A 15,957-nucleotide genomic window follows, 5' to 3' on the forward strand; every position below is an offset into this window, starting at 1 on the left:
GGATAGGGAGAACAAGAGAGAAGACAGTTACAGACCCCTAGAAGCAGGAAAGCACCGGAAGGAGCGGTAACAGGCCTGCGGATGTGAGGAAGCTGCGGCCTAAGCCGACAGTGAGGACAGGTGAGCACCAGAGAGGTTTCCTCACGGAATCCTCCAGGTGCCCAAGAAAGGATGGTGTGGGTGTGGCAGCAATGGAGGAATGCTGCCTGACTGTGCTTTCAAGAAAGAACTGGTCACAATAGAGGGTACCGGGCAGAGCTGGAAAAAAACGCAGAACAAATCCAAACTGACAAAAAAAGATCAGATGTACTGGTCTGACAGAGACTAGAGAAAGCCCTAGAGTATGGCCCCCGGACACCCTTTCAACTCAGTACTGACGTCACTCCTGAGGTTCACCCTTCAGCCAAAGATTAGACAGGCCCATAAAATAAATATTATAAATATATTTATAAATGTATAAATTTTATAAAACAAATATTAGTACACACAGTTTAACCGTGTATACAAGACTAAATGGGCATACCAGCCCAGGGGCAAGGGTGAGAAGGCAGGAGGGGACAGGAAAACTGGATGGATGGAAATGGGGAGCCCGGGGTGGAGAAGGCAAGAGTGTTTACAAGTTGTGGGGTTGGCAACCAATGTCACAAAACAGTATGTGTATTAATTGTTTAATGAGAAACAATTTGCTGTGTAAACTTTCACCTAAAGCACAATTACAAAAAAAAAAAAAAGAGAGAGAGAAAGAAAAAAAAAGAACTGGCCCGTCAGCTGTTGGCACCTTTTCAGATCTTTGAAGCTAATGGTCACGGGTAGATTCAAACCTCCAACCTTTCAGTTAGCAGCCAAGCATGTTAACCGTTTGCACCACCCAGGGGCTCCACATATAATATAGTGTAATATAACTATCTATGGTATGTATTTATTGGTTTGTTTATTGTCAGTCTCACCCCATCAGATAAAAAGCTCCAAGAGAGCAGGGTCTTTGTCTATTTTTCTCCTGGCTGTGCTGTGTTCCTAGGAGTCCTGGTGATGCAGTGATTAAGACCTCGGCTGCTAACCAAAAGGTCGGCAGTTCGAATCCACCAGTCGCTCCTTGGAAACCCCATGCGGCAGTTCCACTCTGTCCTATAGGGTCGCTAGGAGTCAGAATCCACTCGACAGCGATGGGTTTGGCGCTGTGTTGCTAGTGCCTAAACCAGGCCGGGCAATTCATAAATGCTCAAAAATTAGTTGCTGGATAAAAGAACAAATGAATCAGCGGATGAATGAATACTGCTGAGTCTATGATGTAGGAAAGCCTGCACAAACCAGGTCTGTGTCTTCTGATCGAAACAGCAGACGTTCTGTGCGCTTTTGTTCACACCGGGCAAGTGTGCTTCGGCGGTCAGCCAGAGAAATTAGAGTGAAAAGCTTTGTCCACATTCTCGAGGGACAAGCTCATTCAGGGTTTTAATGGGCTCAAATGCACACGTGTGCACCTGGAGAAACATGTGGAAAAATAAAAGCAGGCGCGTTTGCCGGCTGCAGATACTTTAATGTGGTTGTTGTTGAAACGCTTCCCTCGCAGCTGCCCTGAGGAGCTCAGCTATTATTTGGCTCCTGGCGAGAAAAATGCAGCCGGTTTTGTTGTCAGATTTCTAGAAAGAGAAATTCAAAGGGCTAATCTCAAATGTTTGGGGTCAACTCTTGCAAGGAGAGTAGCTGTTCGTCAGCTTGAATGGTTTCTTCCCTCAGCAGCTGGTCCTACTTACCCTGAGACACAGAGAACGGGGGTAGGAACTCCCCACACGGCAGAGTCTACGTGAACTGCTTCGGAGTAACAGATCGATACGCCACCTATCAGTAATTACTGTGTTAACTGGCATCCTAGGGGGTGCGAACCATCAACCAGATCGGCTGCTAACTGAAAGCTGGAGGCTTGGGTCCACCCAGAGGCACCTCAGAAGAAAAGTCCGGGTGATCCTTTCAGCATTGAAACCCCTATGGAACGCGGTTCTACTCTGACACACCTGGGGCCACTAGGAGTCAGAGCCAACTCTGCGGCAAACGGTCAGCGGGCAGGTAGTCGCGTCGCGTGGTGCTTTCGACTGACGTGGTCCAATCCCAGGCGGTCCTCACTCTGAGGTGCAGTCACACCCGCTGGAGAGGCTAAGCCTCTGACCATTTCAACCTCCCACCGTCTAGTAGCCTCCCTTTACACAGAGTCCCCAGGTGGTGCAAAGAGGTAACTCGCTCAGCTGCTAACTGAAAGGATGGAGACTCAATTCCACCCTGAGGCACCTCAGAAGAAAGTCCTGGCAATCTGCTTCCAAAAAAACCAGCCACTGAAAATGCAGGGGAGCACAGCTCTACCCTGACATACGTGGGGTTGCTGTGAATCGGAGTCAACGCCATGGCAACTGGTTTCTTTTGTTGTTTTTTTTTACTGTATCGATCAAGAATAATGAGAATCACACATCTTTCTATCACAAGTCAGAAATGCATTGCATTTCTATTTGAACATGCACTGTTCACAGTCACGTGTCCCAAAGCATGTTCAAACAGCCCTCATTAACGCAGATCCCAGCTATGCAGGATGAGGGTCACTCATTCTGAACAGGCTGGCTAACTGGTACAATCTGATAAAGTTTATGAACAAATTTCTATAATATATGAACACATTGGAGAGAACACAATTAAATGGCATAAATAAGAACGGCCTAACCCACTGAAGGTGTGATTCTTTAAAGACCTTAGTATATTAATTACATGCATGAACACTGCTGCTCCTGATAGCAAATGAGTGCCCATGTTGAACGAGGCAAGGTCAACAGTCTCGATTTAACATTTTTTTAACAGCAGAATTATCTTATATTCCTGAAAATAAGAAATTTAATAAGACCCCCTAAGACCTATAAAAGCCAGTGTTAATACAATAGTATTTCTGATGTTTCAATAACTCAGACTGGCTTTTCTCTGCCCACTGAAAGCAGCATTCTCAGAGGTTACAGTGTCTGAACCTGGAACCAAAAGGCAAAGAGGCTGAAGCCCCAGGACAACCAAGGGAGGGTACGTGCAGGCCTTCGCACGTGTGCATTTAACTCTTCCAGGCCTGAAATTAATGTGCAGTATTCCAAGGTGACCATCTAAAGCTAGAGAACTCACATTTCAAAATATAAATTTTAATATACGCAATAAAAAAAAAATTTTTTTTTGCAATGGAGTCCCTTAATTCGAGAAGCTGAACTGTATGAAGAAGAACAGGGCATCAGGATTGGAGGAAGACTCATTAACAACCTGTGTTATGCAGATGACACAACCTTGCTTGCTGAACGTGAAGAGGACTTGAAGCACTTACTGATGAAGATCAAAGACCACAGCCTTCAGTATGGATTACACCTCAACATAAAGAAAACAAAAATCCTCACAACTGGACCAATAAGCAACATCATGATAAATGGAGAAAAGATTGAAGTTGTCAAGGATTTCATTTTACTCCAATCCACAGTCAACACCCATGGAAGCAGGAGTCAAGAAATCAAAAGATGCATTGCACTGGGCAAATCTGCTGCAAAAGACCTCTTTAAAGTGTTAAAAGCAAAGACGTCACCTTGAAGACTAAGGAGCACCTGACCCAAGCCATGGTATTTTCAATCACATCATATGCATGTGAAAGCTGGACAGTGATTAAGAAGACTGAAGAAGAACTGATACATTTGAATTGTGATGTTGGTGAAGCATATTAAATCTACCACGGGCTGCCAGAAGAATGAACAAACCGGTCTTGGAAGAATTACAGCCAGGATGCTCCTTAGAAGTGAAGACGGTGAGACTTTGTCTCGCTTACTTTGGACATGTTATCAGGAGGGATCAGTCCCTGGAAAAGGACATCATGCTTGGTAGAGCAAAGAGGGTCAGCAAAAAAGAGGAAGGCCCTCAATGAGATGGATTGGCACAGTGGCTGCAACAATGGGCTCAAACATAGCAACAACTGTGAGGATGGCACAGGACCAGGCAGTGTTTTGTTCTGTTGCCCATGAGGTTGCTATGAGTTAGAACCAATTTGACGGCACCTAACAAACAAAGAACAATGACGTCCTTGGGTTGTGCAAACAAATAACGTGCTCAGTTGCTAACCAAAAGTTTGGAGGTTCAAGCCCACCCAAAGGCAACTTGGAAGAAAAGCCTGGCAATCTACTTCCAAAACCTTATGGAGCACAGTTCACATAGGGTCGTCATGAGTCAGAAATGACTCCAAGGCGACGGGTAATACATGCGTTCAGAAACTATCTCATTATTTGTGGTCATACTTTGTACCTACTTAGACTATTTTTTCCAAAGTTTTTCAAAGTTATTGTCAATGGCAGGTTGTTCAACTTCCTCCCCTGTGTAAAAATCGGGAACCACCAATAAGAGGTTAATTCCAAAGAGAATTAAATTATCTTCTCACCTGTGTATACCTCTTAATTCATCTACAATTTATGTTCTTCATTTTTAAAATAAGCTTCTTTTAAGGCAAAATAGTTGGTCAGTGATAAAGTACAGACAAGGACCAAGTCCAGCTTGCAAGGCCCACAAACAAGGAAGCCTTAGAGAAGCTGACATCTATCTCCACAGCCCCAACCAGAGAGTGAGGAGGAAGGCCCAAAGCAGAAGACCCAGCTTCCAGCCCAGGGGTGTGAACTTCAGGTCCAGTTGTAAGGAGTGTGTTTGCAACTCAGGAACTCTGCTTCTTCTTTTAGAAATACTGTGTGTGTGGTTTTTATTTTTGCCCAGTGGTATGTTGATTAGTGTGTGTGTGTAAAACAAATGCCTCGTCTCCCAGCTAGGAAGAACAGCTGTTGTTCGGATCAGAAAATATCCTACTTCCATTTGTTATCCTGTCCAAGTCCATAAACATCCAAGAATCAGTGACGCATAAATGTTCAGCTGTTTTAGCTCTGGCCCCGAGGGACAAAGGAGGGAAGACAGACAGACAACCACCTAGGTCTGCTAGCACACCGAGTCCAAGTGTCCTCTTGATTTTTAACCTTAATGAGCTTCCTTGTAGAAAGAAAACCTTAGAGCCCAAAGTCCACACACACCTCCTCTCTTTAATGACAGTACAAATCCCTTCGCCCTAAATTATAATGGGGAGCCCCAACTCCCCAGAGTGTTACCAAAGCAATTTGAATCATCTCCCTTAAAAGTTTTCTTGAACAGAGTGGTCGTTTTTCACCTACTGGTATCGGGCACTAAGGGAGCCTTGGGTGGCTGAAATTACGGGGCTCTTTCCCTCCAGGGGCAAAAAGGACAGACACATGAAGGACACAGGCTCAGTCTGACCCGTGGCTTCAAAACAAGGAAGAAAGCCATTCACGTCACTGCACATGGTCTCTGCAGCACACCCACTGATTCCGTGTCCTGGCGGCACCAGCACCAGCCTTGCTATGGGGCAGCCTGTTCAGCCCACGAGGACAAGGACTCTGTGCTTGGTGCCTGAAACACAGCCAGCACTTAGCTAATATACTAGCCAAAAGGTGGGCGGTTCGAACCCACCCAGCAGTGCCTCGGGAAACAGGCCTGGCAGTCTGCTTCAGAAAGGTCACAGCCTTGAACACCCTATGGAGCACTGTTCTACTCTGCACACCTGGGGTCACCTTGAGTTGGCATTGACTTGATGGCAACTAACAACAGCAGCATGAAGCATCAAGAGGTGATTCTGGAGAATGTACAGGGCTGGGGAATAACCACCATGTGGCAAATCCTAGCTCTGCTCCACACAGCTCTATCCCTTTTAGAAAACTGCTTAAACCTTTGTAAGCCTCAGGTTCCTTATCTGTACAATGGGCAAATAACTGCCACTTCCTAGGTCTGCTGTCAGAAATTCACAAGGTGACATATGTCGAACGCTTGGCATACTGATGGTAGCTTCACAGATGGTGGCTCCCATCTTCTCTTGACAGAATAATTTAGTCCAGGTGGATTAAAGCAGCGTTGTCCAAGAGCAACATGACTAATATGCCGAGAAAAGAGCAACAGACTTGAAATCAAATGCCCCAGAGCATAACAGGTCCCCAGCTCAGGCTTTCATGCCTGTAAAATGGTAGCCAGCCCAGGGGATTAAGGCCCTGCAAGTCGAGTTGACCTTTCTCTGCCTGGCCTGGCTGACAGGCTGTCCCTTCTCACTTTCATGATTCCGCTAGTGGGTGAACAGGGTTTGGCATCTGGAGGTCACTGCTGTGAAAACCCCCTGTGCTCACCAGCGGAGAAGGGGCCTTAAGCCACTAGCCAAAAATAAAAAGGAAATTGTCATGGAGTCAACACCAGCTTCTGGCGGCCCCATGTGTGTCAGAGCAGAACGGTGCTCCACAGGGTTTTCAGGGGCTGCTTTTTCAGAAGCAGACCTCAGGCCTTCTTCCAAAGAGCCTCTGACTGGACTCAAACCGCCAACCTATCAGTAGTGGCAGGGCACATTAACCATTTACACCTCCTGGGGACTCCTGAGTCACTAGCCAGTGTGACAAACCCACGATTACACAATGGGCACTGCTTCCCCGCAAAGCTCCCTCAGGCAGCTACTGTTTTGAAAAATCATATCCCACATTTGGGGGTTAAAATGGCATCGGCCTGCCAACCTCTGAAACAGGCCTCCCCAGTCCCAAAACAAATTGTTATCACTATCCCATGAAGGGTATGCCCCCATGCATACACACGTGGACACACACACACACTGGAAATAAAAACGATGTACAAATTTGATGGATTGAGACTGAAAAATACAGTGCCCAGAACACACCTTTAACCTTGAAAACAGAAAAACACAGCCACCCAGAAAGAAGACAGGAAATATGGCTCTAGCTGTCCTCGTGCTCAGCTCTGAGGGAAACATGGGTCTGAACCAAGAACAAAACCAGCAGCCTCAGGAATCCCTCTGCAGTGCTTGACTACTAGCCAAAAGGTTGGCAGTTTGAACACACCTAGAGGCACGTAGGAAGAAAGGCCTGGCAATCTCCCGAAAGGTCACAGCCTTGAAAACTCTATGCAGCAGAATTCTGCTCTGCTCACGCGTGGTTGCTATGAGTCAGAATTGACAACAAAATGGCTAAGAAAGACAACTACACAAATGATAACACAAAAATGTGATGAAACAGAGCAGCCTCAAAATGGGCCCAACCTAGGAAGGCCAAAGCCCTTGCTTGTTGTCCAGAGCCCAGCTCTCAGCATCAGTATGTCTTCTTTTCTTTTTTTTAAATTTGTTTACTCATATTTACTTCAATTAACATATACTTCTTTGTTTCCCCTCTTTTTTTTTTTTTTTTACAAAAAATCACAGCGATTTAGTTTACTAACATAAAATTTGTTGTTAGCTGCTGTTGAGTTGGCCCCTGACTCGTGGCAGCCCCATGCACGACTGAAGGAAACACTGCCCACTCCTGTGCCATCCCCTTGATCAGTTGTGGATCTGACCATTGTGGTCGCCAGGCCTTTCTTCCTAGTCTGTCTTAGTCTGAAAACTCTGCCGAAACCTGTTCAGCAGCACAGCAGCACACGAGCCCCCACTGACAGACAGGTGAAGGCTGCACACCTGGGTCTCCTGCATGGAAGGCGAGAATTCTACCCCTGAAGTATCCATACCTCATGATTTATAATTTACACACAGCCAAGTACACAGATCTCACGCTCGATGAGTTCTGACGACGGTAAACACCTGCTGTGTCACCACCACGCAGAACAAGATCTCACACACTCCCGTCCCCTGAGAAAGTGCCCCCACGCCCCTTCTAGTCCATTCTCCCCACCCCAAAGGCAGCCACGCTGTTACTTCATCACAGAGGTTATTTTGGCCATTCTAGAACTTCATTGCTTGCTGAAAGTGAAGAGGGCTTGAAGCGCTACTTGATGATGATCAAAGACCACAGCCTTCAGTATGGATTACACTTCAACATAAAGAAAGCAAAAATCCTCACAACTGGACCAATTAAGCAACATCATGGAGGAAAGATTGAAGTTGTCAAGGATTTCATTTTACTCGGATCCACAATCAACACTCATGGAAGCAGCGGTCAAGAAATCAAAAGACGCACTGCACTGGGCAAATCTGCTGCAAAGGACCTCTTTAAAGTGTTGAAAAGCAAAGATGTCACCCTGAAGACTAAGGTGCGCCTGACCCAAGCCATGGTATTTTCAGTCGCATCATATGCATGTGAAAGCTGGACAATGAATGAGGAAGACTGAAGAAGAGTTGACGCCTTTGAATCGCGGTGTTGGCAAAGAATATTGACTATACCCTGGACTGCCAAAAGAACAAACAAATCTGTCTTGGAAGAAGTACAACCAGAATGCTCCTTAGAAGCAAGGATGGCAAGACTGTGTCTTACATACATTGGACATGTTGTCAGGAGGGATCAGTCCCTAGAGAACATCATGCTTGGCAGAGTACAGGGTCAGCAGAAAAGAAGAAGACCCTCAACGAGGCGGACTGACACAGTGGCTGCAACAATGAGCTCAACCACAGCAAGGATTGTGAGCATGGCACAGGACCGGGCAGTGTTTTGCTCTGTGGTACACAGGGTCGCTATGAGTCGGAACTGACTCGACAGCACCTAACAACAGAACTTCATACAAACAGAATTGTACAGCAGACACTCCTTCTGTCTGGCTTCTTTGCTTCGACATACAGTTTTTAGATTCACCTGTTCTGTGCCACGTGTCTATGCAGTTCACTCCTTGCTATTGCGGGGTGTCACTCCACAGTATGGAATATATTCATACTCCATTGTAGGAATACGCCAATGTGTTTATTCATCCCTCTGGTGTTCCCAGTTTAGGGCTATTATGAATAAGACTGCTACGGGCATTTGATATAAGTCCCTTGTGTTTGATAACATCAGTTTGGGGTTGCAGCCCCCAAGAAAGAACAAAGCCCAGGACAGAGGCCATGGCAGCACTCCACTCAAGTACAGCAAGCAAGCCCTCAGGGAATACAAGAGCCTGGAGAGTTTTTTCCAGATGGTGAAAGAGCGGGGGCGGGGCGGTGCAGGGAAGGGATGCAGAAAAGAAGGTTCCTTAGACTACCAGAACCATGGCAGATGAATGCAACCATTGCAGCACCAGGGATGGATGGATGGGTGGGTGGGTGGGTGGGTGGCTGGGTGGATGGATGGATGGATGGATGGGTGGGTGGGTGGGTGGGTGGCTGGGTGGATGGATGGATGGGTGGATAAATAGGTAGGTAGGTAGACAGATAGATAGGTAGATATGTAGACAGACAGGTAGATAGACAGACAGATAGATAGGTAGATGCAGCTGTTGTTAGCTGTCATTGAGTCAATTTTAACTCATGGCAACTGGCACAAGTGGTTTGCATCCAACTGCTAATCTAAAGGTTCAAACCCACCAGTGGTACCGCAAAAGAAAAACCTGGCGATCTGCTTCCATTAAGATTCCAAAAGAAAACCCTAGGGCACAGTTCTACTCAACACACGGGGTCACCATGCATTGGACTCAACTCGACAGCAAGCGGTTTGGTTTTTTATGCAGATTTGACACCTTCAATTGGCTCTGGCAGCCCACCTAGCGCACCTCACCCAGGTGTACCTGGGTCTGCCCAGCAAAACCTACCTATTCCAGTTTGCCATCACTTGGCTACCTGGGGCCAACTGGGTTTATCTGCCTGGCCTCCATTATAATGCCACTTTTCTTAGACTGTATTCAGCTACTGATCCCACTCTCCTAAAACCTCAGAGCATAAAGGGAATTGGGAAAACTATTGGTGGCAATGGTAGTGGTGACGGTTGCATACTGTTAATTATACATAATTAATGTCCCTGAATTGTACAAAAATGTAAAAAAAAAAAAACACTGAAACGCCAAATGTTTTGTCATATATATATACTTAACCACAATAAAAAAAAAATCATATCTAAAAGTATTAACTCATTTGAAAATACTGAAAATGGAAATAACTCATAATAGAGTTCTTTGAACTCAGGTGTATTCAGAATAAAATTTACAGCCTTAAATGTTTTTCTTATTAGATCACAGAAATTAAAACAAATGAACCAAGTATTCCAATGAACAAGTCAGAAAAACAAACAAACTCAGAAAGGAAATGGGAAGTAAAAAATGGAGAAACTAATGAAACAGAAAGCAATTGCTTTGTTGATAAATAAACGCAAAAATGGAGTTGAGATAATGAAAGAAACAATCTTCCTGCAAATCAAACTATTAAAGGAGATAATGTTGTTATTATTTGCATATTCAATGACTGTATGCCTAGGAACCATGAGATAATCAAAACAAAAATTTCAAAAACCAGAATGTAGGTCCAGAGACATGATTGGACATAAGGCAAATACAATATAAAAATTAAACCTTTCCTAAAGTAAAAACCAGTTAGAATACATAGTGGGAACAATACCAGCCAAAATATGAACAAGTAAATAAGTTAACTGTCAAGGGAGAACCTTGGCCGTAAATGTTTAAAAAGGTATGAAGTATTTCAACCAATGGAGAGGTATACTCTCTCTCTAGATAGGGAGACCGAATATCGTAAGGCAACAACCAGTTTTCACAAACTATATTAAGAAACAACAGAACTGGATTCTAACCAAAATTCCAATGAGACTTTGGGAAACCCAACAAGATAGTTCTTAAGAATATATAGAATAAAAACAAACAAACAAAAAAAAAAAAACCTAACATGTTGCTATCGAGTCGATTCTGACTCATAGCGACTCTATAGGACAAAGAAGAACTTCCCCATAGGATTTCCAAGGAGTACCTGGTAGATTTGAACTGCTGACCTTTTGGTTAGCAGCTGAGCTCCTAACCACTGTGCCACTAGGGCTCCAATACCAACCAAACAGAACCCATTGCCATCAAGTTGATACCAATTCATAGAAACCCTATAGGACAGAACAGAACTGCCCCATAGTTTTTCCAAGGAGCACCTGGTGGATTCGAACTGCTGACCTTTTGGTCAGCAGCCGTAGCTCTTAACCACTATGCCACCAGGGTTTCCCAGGGCTCCAATAGGCAAGTAAAAATAGTTAACGTGTTTTCACTTAGAAGCATGAGAAAGGTTGCCTCAAGATATTAAAGAAGTTTAATAAAGCCATAATAATTAAAACTACGTTACTCTAACGGAATGATCAACAAACAGACCAAGGTATATAGAAGAACTCAGTAGGTGTAAGGTCTCCATGAGTCGGAGCTGACTTGACAGCAACTATGAACAAACACCACCACAACAATGTTATTTACGAAATGGCATTGGGAAAACTGACCATGGGGAGTTAATTCTGGAAGTGTAAACTAGCCTATTGATGTTGCTATTCTAATAAGTATGTTTCCTTTAATAACCACTTGTTGAGCCAGGCATGGTGCCAAAAGATTTACATGCATTATCTTGTTTAATCCTGACAACGACTCCTGTGAGGTAGGTATTCAATCAACTCACTTATAAATGTGGAAACCAAGGCCCAGAGAAGTTAAGTGACTTGGCCAGGGTCACACAGCCGGACAGAGGCAGGGCCAAGATGAGCACTGTCCCCGGCTTTGCTGTTGCTGCTGTTAGCTGCCTTCGAGTCAGCCCTGAGTCATGGCAACCCCAAGCACAAGAGAACGAAGGGCTGCCTGTTCCGGCGCCATCTCCGTGATCAGTTGCAGGTCTGACTGTTACCATCCACAGGGTATTTTGGCTGAATTTTGGAAGTAAATTGCCAGGCCTTTCTTCTTCGTCTTAGTCTGGAAGCTCCATTGAAACCCGTGCAGCATCACAGCAACATGCAAGCCTCTAGTGACAGAGGGGTGGTGGCCACACGTGAGGTGCACTGGCCAGGAATGAAACCCGGTCTTCAGCATGGAAGGCGAGAACCCTACCGCTCAACCCTCAAGGCCTGTTCAGCACTCCGATAGCCTCTCCTAAGGGCCTCCCTACAGGGCCTGCTTCTGAATCAGAGGAGGGCACGAGCCATCTCCTCAGTGATCCAGCCGGCTACCAGCTTACAGGTAGGGAAGAGTGCCACACGGCGATGTCAGAACACCACCAGGAAGTCAGAGAATGTCAGGAACACAAGAAATAAGGAGACTCAAAGCTCTCCTGACTCCTATTTGTATGTGAGACAAGAGGCAGGAAGCCTGCTTTGGTCCGGTAGAGGGAACTGTATGAAAGGGACTGTGTGAAAGCCCACCTGTGGGAGGTACATGTCCACTGCAGCACTGTTCGCAACTGCCAAAAGGTGGAAACAACCCAAGTGTCCGCCAACGGATGAACGGATAAACTAAATGGGTAAACTCCATGCCATGGAGTATTATAACACACAGAGAAATGAAGTTCTGATGTATGCCACCACATGGATGAACCCTGAAAACATCATGATGAGTAAAATAAATCAGATACAGAAGGACAAGTATTGTATGATCACACTTACAGGAAATATCTAGATGAGCCACATGAATAGAGACAGAAGTTTGTGGTTACTGGGGTGGGAAGAAGTAGCACAAATGGGTAAACACTCAGCTACAAACTGAAACACTGGTGCTTGGAATTCACCCAGGGGTAACTCAGAAGAAAGGCCTGGCAATCTACTTCCAAAAGATCATAACCCATTAACCCATTGCTGTCGAGTCGATTCTAACTCAAAGCCACCCTACAGAGCAGAGTAGAACTGCCTCATAGGTTCCCAAGGAGCGGCTGGTGGATTTGAACTGCTGACCTTTTGCTTAGCAGCCATAGCTCTTAACCACTGCGCCACCAGGGCTCTCCAAAAGATCATAGCCACTGAAAACCTTATGGAGCACAGTTCTACTCTAAAAACACACAGGGTCGCCATGAGTCTGAGTGGACTCGATGGCGACTGGTAACCAGGGGCTGGGGTGGGAAATTATTGTCATGGGCACTGGTTTTCTCTTTGGGCGATGAGAATGGTTTCCGAACAAACGTGACAGTCGTCCCACACTGTCAGTGTGATGAGCGCCGCTGGGCTGTATTTCAAAATGGTTAAAATGGCAAATGTTATGTTGTGTATATTTTACCACAATTAAAAAAAAAAAAAAAAAGATCATCTCTGGGAGATCATTTCTTCTTTACAAATGAGGAAAGCAAGGCTCAGGAAGGCTTAAGACAAGGACTCACTGCACGTTCCTGCCAGAGCGGCTCCGCGTTCCCCCAGTCTCACCTAGGAGCCTCCTGCTGCAAACGTTCCTCCTCAGGGGCGGACGGAAAAAGCCCAGGCAGGCTCCGAGCTCGTTTCCTTATTTACGAAACGAAAAATAATATTTGCCCTGTCTGGCTCACTGGACTGGAGTGGAGAGGAAATAAAATATTGAGAATCCTTGCAAGCAGTAAACCACTGCCTGACGTGCAGAATTAAATTATTATTTGCTTAGGTGTGCATTTTAAAAATAACTTATTTTATTTTACTTTTTGTTGATGTTAAGATTGTACTCAGCAAAACATACACCAATTCAACAACTGCTACGTGTACAATTCAGTGACACTGGTCGCTTCCTTCAAGCTGTGCGACCATTCTCGCTCTCCTTTTCCAGGTTATTCCTCCACCATTAATATAGAAGTATCCTTAATGCCTATTTCAATGAAAAATAAACATTTTTTAAAAGGTCTAAAAAAAAAAAAAAAAACCCCAAATCCAAAGCCACTGCCAACAAGTCGATTCCAACTCATAGCGACCCTAGAGGACAGAGGAGAACTGACCTATAGGGTTTCCAAAGAGCACCTGGTGGACTTGTACCGCAGACCTTCTGGTTAGCAGCCGTAGCACTTAACCACTACGCCACCAGGGTTTCCTCAAAAGAGTCTAATAGAGATATGCAATTCCAGTTCCTTCACCCAGAAGATTCAGTAAATGTCCACATTCGGAAATAACCCACAAAGGACCCCAGCAATGTATGCACACTGTCATACGTTTTACTAAAATCTGCAAAAGCAAGGTATTTTTATTTCGATCAGTTAAAATGACTGTCCCTGAGAAACAAATCACCAACTTCATATGGAAGGGAAAGAGGCCCTGGATAAGAAAAGCATTACTGACAAAGAAGAACAAAGTGAGAGGCCCTGCTCTACCTGATTTTAGAACCTATTATACCGCCGTAGTAGTCAAAACAGCCTGGTACTGGTACAACAACAGGCACATAGACCAATGGAACAGAATTGAGAATCCAGACATAAATCCATCCACATATGCGCAGTTGATACTTGACAAAGGCCCCAAAACAGTTAAATGGGGAAAAGACAGTCTTTTTAACAAATGGTGCTGGCATAACTGGATATCCATCTGCAAAAAAATGAAACAAGACCCATACCTCACTCCATGCACAAAAACTAACTCAAAATGGATCAAAGACCTAAATATAAAATCTAAATCGATAAAGATCATGGAGGAAAAAATAGGGACCACTCTAGTAGCCCTAATACACGGCATAAACAGTATATAAAACATTACTAACAATGCAGAAGAAAAACTAGATAACTAGGACCTCCTAAAAATCAAACACCTATGCTCATCCGAAGATTTCACCAAAAGAGTGAAAAGATTACCTACAGACTGGGAAAAAGTTTTTAGCTATGACATTTCCGATCAGCGCCTGATCTCTAAAATCTACATGATACTGCAAAAACTCAACTGCAAAAAGACAAACAACCCAATTAAAAAATTGGCCAAGGATATGAGCAAGCACTTCACCAAAGAAGACATTCAGGTAGCTAACAGATATATAAGGAAATGCTCACGATCATTAGCCATTAGAGAAATGCAGATCAAAACTACAATGAGATTTCATCTCACTCCAACAAGACTGGCGTTAATCCAAAAAACACAAAACAATAAACGTTGGAGAGGCTGTGGAGAGATTGGAAAACTTATACACTGCTGGTGGGAATGTCAAATGGTACAACCACTTTGGAAATCGATTGGGCACTTCCTTAAAAAGCTAGAAATAGAACTACCATACGATCCAGCAATCCCACTCCTTGGAATATATACTAGAGAAATAAGAGCCTTTACGTGAACAGATATATGCACACCCACGTTTACTGCAGCACTGTTTACAATAGCAAAAAGATGGAAGCAACCAAGGTGCCCATCAACAGATGAATGGATAAATAAATTATGGTATATTCACACAATAGAATACTACGCATCAATAAAGAACAGTGAGGAATCTGTGAAACATTTCACAACATGGAGGAATCTGGAAGGCATTATGCTGAGTGAAATTAGTCAGTTGCAAAAGGTCAAACATTGTAAAAGACTACTATTATAAGAACTCAAGAAATAATTTAAACAGAGAAGAAAATATTCTTTGATGGTTATGGAGGGTGGGAGGGAGGGAGGGTGGGAGAGGGGTTTTCACTAATTAGATAGTAGATAAGAACTACTTTAGGTGACAGGAAAGCCAACACACAATACAGGCGAGGTCAGCACAACTGGACTGAACGAAAAGCAAAGAAGTTTCCGGAATAAACTGAATGCTTCAAAGGCCAGCATAGCAGGGGCAGGGGTTTGGGGACCATGGTTTCAGGGGACATCTAAGTCAACTGGCATAATAAAATCTGTTAAGAAAACATTCTGCATCCTACCTTGGCTTCAGGCGTCTGGGGTCTTAAACGCTAGCAAGCGGCCATCTAAGATGCATTAATTGGTCTCAACCCACCTGGGTCAAAGGAGAATGAAAAACACCAAAGACACAAGGTAATTACGAGCCCAAGAGACAGAAAGGGCCACATAAACCAGAGGCTACATCATCCTGAGACCAGAAGAACTAGTTGGTGCCCGGCCACAACCGATGACTGCCCTGACAGGGAACGCAACAGAGAACTCCTGAGGGAGCAGGAAAGCAGTGGGATGCAGACCCCAAATTCTCATAAAAAGACCAGACTTAATGGTCTGACTGAGACTAGAAGGATCCCGGTGGTCATGGTCCCCAGACCGTCTATTGGCCCAGGACAGGAACCATTCCCAAAGCCAACTCTTC

General features: G+C 44.5%; 1 protein-coding gene across 1 annotated transcript in view; it reads right to left on the bottom strand.

Annotated features, from left to right (window-relative positions):
• Positions 1-15,957, bottom strand: part of GALNT17 (polypeptide N-acetylgalactosaminyltransferase 17) — a 538,869-nt gene that overhangs the window by 354,564 nt on the left and 168,348 nt on the right. The window lies entirely within an intron of this gene.

The sequence above is a fragment of the Loxodonta africana genome, chromosome 12, assembly GCF_030014295.1.
Source record: "Loxodonta africana isolate mLoxAfr1 chromosome 12, mLoxAfr1.hap2, whole genome shotgun sequence".
In the NCBI taxonomy this organism is placed as follows: Eukaryota; Metazoa; Chordata; class Mammalia; order Proboscidea; family Elephantidae; genus Loxodonta; species Loxodonta africana.